Genomic DNA, 8,295 nt, shown 5'->3' with positions numbered 1-8,295 from the left:
CTAAAAACCTATTCTTGCAAGAATGATGCCTTCTATAAAAGGGCCTGCTCCTGCTCCCATTGCAGTCAATGTGAGTTTTGCAATTGACTTCAGTGAGAGCAGGCCCCAAAGCTGCCTTGTTGTTAACTGCATTATAAACATAACTTTTAAAAGGGATTATAAAGTTAATAAAAAAGACTTCCCTGTCACATCTAACAGGGCCTCCAAGACAACATTGACTTACATTGCACAGTGTCATGTGTCCTGGTATCAACTAATAGGCCAGGCAATTTTTTAAAATGTTCATATAATCTATTTGGCAAAAGTCCACACACTATCAAATGTGCATAGCACAGAGTATGCAAAATATTACTTTTCAGCACATCATTTCTCTCCTATTCTTCATTAGCTGAAGGAAAGTGATTGCCAAATACAACTGCGGAAATGGGAAACAATGCGTAGAGGAAAAGTCCCACACCATTAAGGCATCCGTTTCTTTCCCCTGCCATAAATAAATTCAACGTCTTTAAAGGCAAGACTAAATGGCTCCAGGAAATTCTCATTAAGGAAATAGCCCCTGCCTGTGCTACTTACTTTCATTTGACATTTACAACCCACTGACAAGTTTTCTCTGACAACAGAGAAGTTATTTTATAAGTAATAACCAATAAAACAAGTTAGCTAGCCTATTACCAGTGGGATTTTAATCCTCTTCACTGGCTGTCCAGAATGCTAACACCCAAGGGTTTGACCCTGCTTCTATAAAAGTCAGTAACAGAATTTAGATCTGGACCCATGCTTCTGCACTTTGATTTTGAAGGTTCAGTATGTTTTCCAAAACTCAGCCCTACAAGACAGAAAATCCTTTATTGGGAAACCAGAGATAATGCAACAAGTAAAATAAATGTCCTAAAGGTAAAATGCAATATCTGCAAATGAATTTTGCTTTAACTGTGGCAGCCGTGCTATATTGTGATGGGAGAGGCAGCAAGATAAGACCAGATGAAAAAAAAGTGTGTGTGTTGTTTATTACAGATCAGGAGCACCAGCATGTGGAAGATAAACCAAGCCTTTCATCTGCAGAATACTTGTATTAAAATTGTCATCTTTCATACAAAATACACAGTACTCTAAAATGGGAATGTGGTTTATACCATAATCACTGTAAAACTTGGACCCGGAGATGATGTATTAAAGGAACTTAAGGGAATGCACCTTCCTGTTATAAAGGCTTACTGGGCAGGGACCTAATCCTGCAATCAGATCTGCCTGGGTTCAGCAATCCACGATTGTTGAGAGGGAAAACTCTGAAACTGACTCTGTGAAGGGTTTTTTATAAATCTTTGTGGTTAGTTGGTTCGTTACTTTTTGCTCTTCACTCAGCTCACTGGAAACTGAGTCATGTCTCTCTCTGCTGGCAGGATCAGGGCCTCCGAGACAGAGGGAGGAAGGGGAAAGTGGTGATCAAAGACTTTAGAACAGCCCAATGATTCCGCCCCCCTTTGTTTTTTTGTGACACTAGCTCCAAGTCCCCGCACCCTCCTCTCTCCCTGCCGTATCATTGCTGCTCTGCGGCACAATCCAGCCCCGGGCAGTAGAAGTGACTGAGTGTCAGGGGCCAGCTGAGATTCAAACCCCGGCCAGCCCGACAGCGCCTCCCCCCACGCCGGGCTGCAGTGCGCTCCGGCGGCGAGGCCGCCTCCTCCCCTTCCCCTGCCGGCTGGGCAGAGCCCGGGCAGCCGCCGCCGCCGCCGCCTCGGGGCCCGACCCCGATCCTGCCGTGTCAACGCTTGCAGCCCGCCGGCCGGCCGCTCCAGCGCGCAGGCTCCGCTCGCCTCCATCCCTGTGGAGAGGCCGGCCCTCGCACTCCCCTCCCCGCCTTCCTGCCCCCGCTGTGCAGCGCAGAGCCGGCGGCGGCGGCGGCGGCAGCAGCCGGAGCTGGGCCCCGTGCGCTATGGAGCGCCCCGCGTAGCTGCTGCTCAGGGCTCGCCGCCCGCGGGACCAGGCTGCAGGAGAGGCGCTGGAGGGTGAGTGTCGGCGGAGGGGCCCTGCAGGGCTGGGGAGGAGGATCGGGCATTGCGAGGGCTTCTCAGCCGGTCGGGGGCGATGGAGCTCTCCCCAGGCTGACCCTAGCTGGGCCCCCTCCCCGCCGGACGCCTCCCCCAACACGCAGCGCCGAGCCCCCCAGGTCAGAGAAATGTCCCGTTACCCCTAGGTGGCGGGGGTGGGACACAGGGGAAGGGAGGTGCCCCGGGGAGCGGGCTCAGTGCCCCCTGCTACACGCCGTCCCACGCAGCCCGGCTAGGTCACTGCCGTTGTTATTTGGCTCAGGGATCGGACGCCCGCAGGTCTGGAGCCGGCGCTGGATCTCCCGTTTTAGGAGGTGGCTGTGTTTACACGCGGGTAAGGGGGGGACTCGGCGCTGGCGCTCGCTGATGCGGTTCTGCGTGGGTGGAAACGCGTTTCTGGCTTTTCTGTGTTGCTGTTCAGTCCCCAACCTGGGGGTGGGCTCCCTCGGTGAGGGATGATTCTGCTAGAGGAATTGTCATTTAAGCGGCTTTTTGTTTCAGAATGAAAAATAGTTATCAAATCACTTTTCAAAAAAAAAATCGTTGAACCACCGTCTCAGTTGGTATTGGAGGGTAAATAAATGTCCGCTGTACATGGTAAAGGAATGACTTGTTAGGAACGCCTAATGGTGTCTTAGGATCTATTTATACCTCTGCTCCCATCCTGAGCAGGAGTTACATTGAGTTTTGCTTTGTAAACAGTTATTACTTATTCAAGACTGCAGTTGATTGTGTATTTATTAAATTCTTTAAAGCAAAATGTAAACAAAATTTTTATTTGTTAGATGGGGTTTTTGAGGGAAATTTGGAATACGTATGAATAATTTAGTTCAATTAGTAGTCATTATATGGGAAATTCTTAGACATGTTGATGCAATATGACTCTCATTCTAAAAGGTTGGGTTATTTGTTCTGTGTTGTTGGCTTTTATCAGTACAGGACTATATACTGTCCTAGATCTGTGCAGGGACTTTGTGCCTGTTTTAATTTTAAGTGCTCAGTGTTTGTGGAATCATGGGAGTATAGGACTGAAAGGGACCTTGATAGGTCATCTAGTCTGGTCCCCTGCATGGAGGCAGGACTAAGTATTATCTAGATCATCCCTGACAGATGTTTATTTAACCTGTTCTTAAAAATCTCCAATGACAGAGATCCCACAACCACCCTAGGTAATTTGTTCCAGTGCTTAACTACCCTTACAGTTAAGAAGTTTTTCCTAATGTCTAAGCTAAATCTCCTTTGCTACAATTTAAGCCCATTGCTTCTTGTCCTGGCATCTGTAGTTAAGAAGAACAATTTATCACCTTCCTCTTCGTAACATCTTTTGTATGTACTTGAAGACTGTTATGTCCCTCTCAGTCTTCTCTTCTCCAGACTAAACAAACACATTTTTTTCATTTTTTCCTTGTAGGTCATGTTTTCTAGACTTTTGATTATTTTTGTTATTCTCCTCTGGACTTTCTTCTATTTGTCCACATCTTTCCTGAAATGTGGTACCCAGAACTGGACACAATACTCCTGTTGAGGCCTTCTCAGTGTTGAATAGAGTTTAACAATTACTTCTCACGTCCTGTTTACAACACTCCTGCTAATACATCCAGAATTATCTTTGCTTTTTTTTTTTTTTTTGCAACAGCATTACATTGTTGACTCATTTAGTTTGTGATTCACTAAAACCCCCAGATTCTTTTCTACAGTACTCCTTCCTAGGCAATCATCTCTTGTTTTGTATTTATGCAATTGATTCCTTCCTAACTGTAATACTTTCCATTTGTCCTCATTGAATTTCATTGTATTTATTTCAGCCCATTTTTCCAGTTTGTCTTACATATTTCTTTTTTAAAATGCAACAAAAAATGATCTATTTGATAATATTTTATAAAAAGTGGCTTAGAAGAGAGAAATTTATAGTATTGTGACTTAAAATTCTTCAAGTGTAAGTAAATTTGACTCAGAACCAACAATATTGTATTATATTTGCTCCCTCTCTCCTCTGCCTGAAAGGATTTACAAGTTATAGTGATAAAAAGGGCTTGATCCTCCTACTGAAATCAATGATCAACTGCCGGCTAATTTCATTGTAAGTAGGATTGGACCCATGGGTAAGTACTAGAAATTATTTTAGAGCAAGTGGCAGAAGCAGCTGTCAGCCTTCATGCCAAGAATTATCATTCCCACTTTTTTACAGAGATTTTCACATTTAAAAACACTTAAACTTTTTGTACCAGAGTATTGTAAAACCAGTCTCATAGACTATAACCAAATTGGACAGGTCCCCATTGCCCCCTGAAGGTAGGCTGGCTACTTCAAACACAGAACACCTTAATGTCTCATGTTAAAGTCCATACAGTTACCAAGTTTAAATAAAGTAATCTTGATTGTCTGTCATCCCAGTTGGAAGTCTATTCTTCCTCTTCACTTTTTGGCAAAATAATACCTCATTTGAATTCTTGTTATAGTTCTCTCAAACCTTACAACCGTTAGTTCTGGCCTATTGAATGACCTTGGGCAGATCATCAGACTTAACCGGTTTAGTACCTCAGAGGTAACTTAAATGTTAAGTCTTGTCACCTCTCAGCCATTTTCTATCAAGATTTAACAATTCTAATTGAACCAGTTTCCCATGTTGTTAATAATTCATGTAGGACCATAGGTATGCATTTTTTTTTTTTTTTTTACTAGAAGATAAAGAAAATTCCTTCCCCAAGGATCTTATTGTGTAAGCCATTATTCTGCGAACAGGATACGCTTGTGCTTATCTTTACTACCATGGATTTCAATGGGACTTCTCTCAGTAGGAAAGTTAAGTATGTGTATAAGGGTTTGCAGGATCAGGGCCTAGTGTAGACCAAGAACAAGAGAGATGGTGGAGGCTGGGGAAAAAGCAGTAAAGGTAAGGGGTGGGTCTATGAAATTTTACTGTGTCTGAATACTGTTGTCAACAGTCATGGTTGGTGAAGACCATGACAAACTGCATTAAGCTAACTGATTATTTAGATAGAAATACTGCTGTTGGGGGAGTATAGTTTTTGTACAGAGGTCAGATCATTTGAGTTAGTTGCTGTGCTTGTTTCTTGTTGTTTACATAGGTCTCTTGTAAATCCCTCCTTTATCACCATTTAATCTTTTCATCGTCTTTGATAGATCACCTCTGATAAATCTCCACTGTATTATCTCCAGTTTTTAACAATATCTTTAATCGGATATAGCGACCTGAACTGGACAGTCTGGCTCTTTGAAAATATTGTACCCAATCCCTTTGCAGATGCACAAGGAAAAGGAGAGACTTCCCCACTTATCCTTTGGTCCTCCAGGCAGGGACAGAGCACAAGGAAGCCATGCTTCTAGCCTCTGTAAATGGTGTGGAACCATGGACCAGCCAGCTGTAGCATGGAGTGGGGATTCTCTTTGTAAGAGACGTGTAGATACTTATGGATAAGCTTGCATATTTATGGTCATAAAGCCACTGCTACAGTGACTTTAACCCAGAAATTAAGAGTTCTGAATATTTTTGTAAGGGTTTGTTGTAGAATGGGAACTGCTGCAATAAAGTCAGATCTGTTTTCAGACAGTGCATGGTTTACACATATTATAAGACATTTTTGTGCCTCAGCACAGCTATCTGAATATGTAAATCTCCATAGACACTTTTAGAACATTATAGGATTCTGTAAATCTATCAGTAACAGTCCTGTTAGAACATTAACTTGTTTTATTGCAGAAATGACTAATGTAATGTTGTTTCATGCCCATTTAATAGGATTTGTATAAAAACAATATAGTAAACTTTCTATGAGAAACATTCAGTTAAAAATAGACCAGAGACTCAATAGATATGCTTTTTTTGGTAGTGGGTCAAGTTTATAAAATGTTAGTCTTATTTTTTTAAACACACATTTTATACTGACTCTGTGGTGTAGAATTAATATATTGCAAGGTTGATGCAACTGGATTAGGTTTTCATACAGATGATTCAGTAGATGATGTGTTTAGGTCCATGGGGTTTTTTTCCCCTTCCATTTATATTTTTATTACATCCCCTCAAGAGTTGGAGAACCTTTTTATTTATGTATTAGTTTGGAATAGGAATGCTGATTTGTATGGCAAATGTAGCCACTCCTTTCTGTGTAGTTCTAAAGCTTGTTGGGACATATTTGTCTTTGTTTTCCTCCAACAATCTTGTTATATACATTCTTATTAATAAAAGAAAGCTACCTTGAAATAAGCTATGATCCTTTTTTGTGTGTGTTAATCATTACTATCATATAGTGGAAGGAAGAAATGGAGGAAACAGGAAGCTTCTTAAAACAATGCTAAAGCATTTAAATTACATAAATTAGGCAAACTGTTTTATACTAAAATCTCACATTGGAGTCTTGGACTTTGAATGTGTTTTGAAGTATGAGGAAGGTGTATTTAAGTACAGTGAACTACAGAGGAATACAATTATGCAAATGAGGTTGAAAACGCCTTGCTCAGAACTACAGTGATATAACTTACCTAGGTGGTCCACTCCTCACCTAGTTCTACCTATCTCCATGTTCTGTATTTGTACAGTGCCTACTGCAGTCCTGGTCGATAACTAGGGCTTCTAAGTACTACTGCAATACAAATATTAAATAATAAGTAGTACCTGGGTAGAACTAGGCCTTCTGATTTGATACATTAAATAATGATATGGGAGCATTGATTTCTTTCTTTTTGTATGTGCTACCTGTTTGGTCATTGATTTTTGCTGTGCACTATGTAGAATGCCTCTGAACTAAGGGTAGTGGTGCAACGAGAGAACAAAAACGAATAAAAAAGTGTCTGACTTGTGGCCCAAAAGGTTTTAGTTGCCTTTGTCACTGCTGGACTGAGAGAAGCATGTGAAAAAAATTCCAGTCCAAATGATGGAGCTGCATTTGGAATGCTGCTGCTCTTGTTGTTTTTATTACTGCTTGTATTGCAGTAGTGACTAAAGGACCCAGTTGGCTCAGGGACCTCTTCTGTTAGGCGCTTTGCGAACACAAAGACTTTACAGTCTATTTAATGTTGAAATTACTCTTGTACTTTCCTGTTTGTAGGACAACAGACAAATTTCAGGCTTTCGCTGCCATGATCCAAGGTTGTCCCCAGAGGGATCTCCGATTAGGCCCCATAAAGACTAGGAACCCTGTAAGTTTCTGTTTGTGGAGTTTCTTCTTGTTTATCATTGTCCTCCCTCCCTATGAGCACATGGAAGATTCGGACCCCTGAACTTACAGATCACTGGAATTCAGCCTGGATTTCAGGGGAAATGCAAGAATTCACATTTTTGGCAGTGATTCCATGGTTGCTTCATTTCAGTCTCCCATATCAGCCACTACCTCTGGAATCCTCCTTAGTAGGGAGGATTCTACTGCATGGGAAGGGGGGGGCTGGGTCTAATTTAAAAATGACTCCTGTGAGTAGGAACTTAGGTCAGCGAATCTCTATGGGTTTGGGGATGTAAGATTCCTGAAGAGTCCCTGTCCCCCAACCCTCTTCCTGTAGTCACATTGCAGAACTATTATCCAGGTGAGGTCAAGAGGGAATGGTGCAGCAGAGACAGCTCTCCCTTCCTCCAAAGGCTGGGTTCTGCTTGTGATTTGGATGTGGTTCTCTCCAAGGAGGGATGGGGGGCATAAATTAGGCTCCATTTATAAAATGTATCTCATGGGAGCAGGGAGAACACTGTAGCTATGCCCTACTCCTCCCTCTCGCTACATTGTGAAATTTGCCTTGAAAGAGAGTCTCCACTACATTCAGTGAAAACTAAGGAAGTGGTTCACCAAAGAAGTTCTGTGATTTTGGTGCTGGGAGTGATTGGGACCGGGACTGCACATGCCTCACTTGGTGAAATTGTGTGCATTTTGCATCTTGAGAGAACTGACACACTTTGGATTCAGGATTCTGTTTCCCTTACAACAGGTGCTAATACTTTCAGCACCAAACAATGCAGAGCTGCATTACCAGCCATGGGGAGTCTGAAGGTGCCACTCTTTAGATAACTAAATGAGGGTTTCGGCTACATTGTGTGTTCAGTATTAGGGCAGGTCTACAGTAGAAACTTGGGCTAGTACAGTAATATTGGTTAGTGGAGTGTATGTATGTGTAGTTTTTGGTTTTTTAAATGACATTTCTCTACTGGCAAATGCCCTACTGGAGAAGCCGTGGCACTGGCAAGAAATATTTGCCAGTATAGCTTGTTTCATTTAGGGAAGTGGTATAAACTATTCCAACCTGC

At 42.4% G+C, this 8,295-nt stretch overlaps 1 protein-coding gene across 2 annotated transcripts in view; it reads left to right on the top strand.

The window, feature by feature from the left end:
• Window positions 1–1,876: 1,876 nt before the first annotated feature.
• LIFR (LIF receptor subunit alpha) overlaps window positions 1,877–8,295 on the top strand; it is an 83,687-nt gene continuing 77,268 nt past the window's right edge. Inside the window, exon 1 of one of the 2 annotated variants that reach the window (XM_074952494.1) lies at window positions 1,877–2,006. The gene's annotated coding sequence lies outside the window, so the exon portion shown is untranslated. The remainder of the gene's footprint in view (window positions 2,007–8,295) is intronic. The other variant, XM_074952495.1, reaches the window with a different exon arrangement.

The sequence above is a fragment of the Natator depressus genome, chromosome 5, assembly GCF_965152275.1.
Source record: "Natator depressus isolate rNatDep1 chromosome 5, rNatDep2.hap1, whole genome shotgun sequence".
Taxonomy (NCBI): Eukaryota; Metazoa; Chordata; order Testudines; family Cheloniidae; genus Natator; species Natator depressus.
This window is presented reverse-complemented; position numbering and strand designations above follow the sequence as displayed.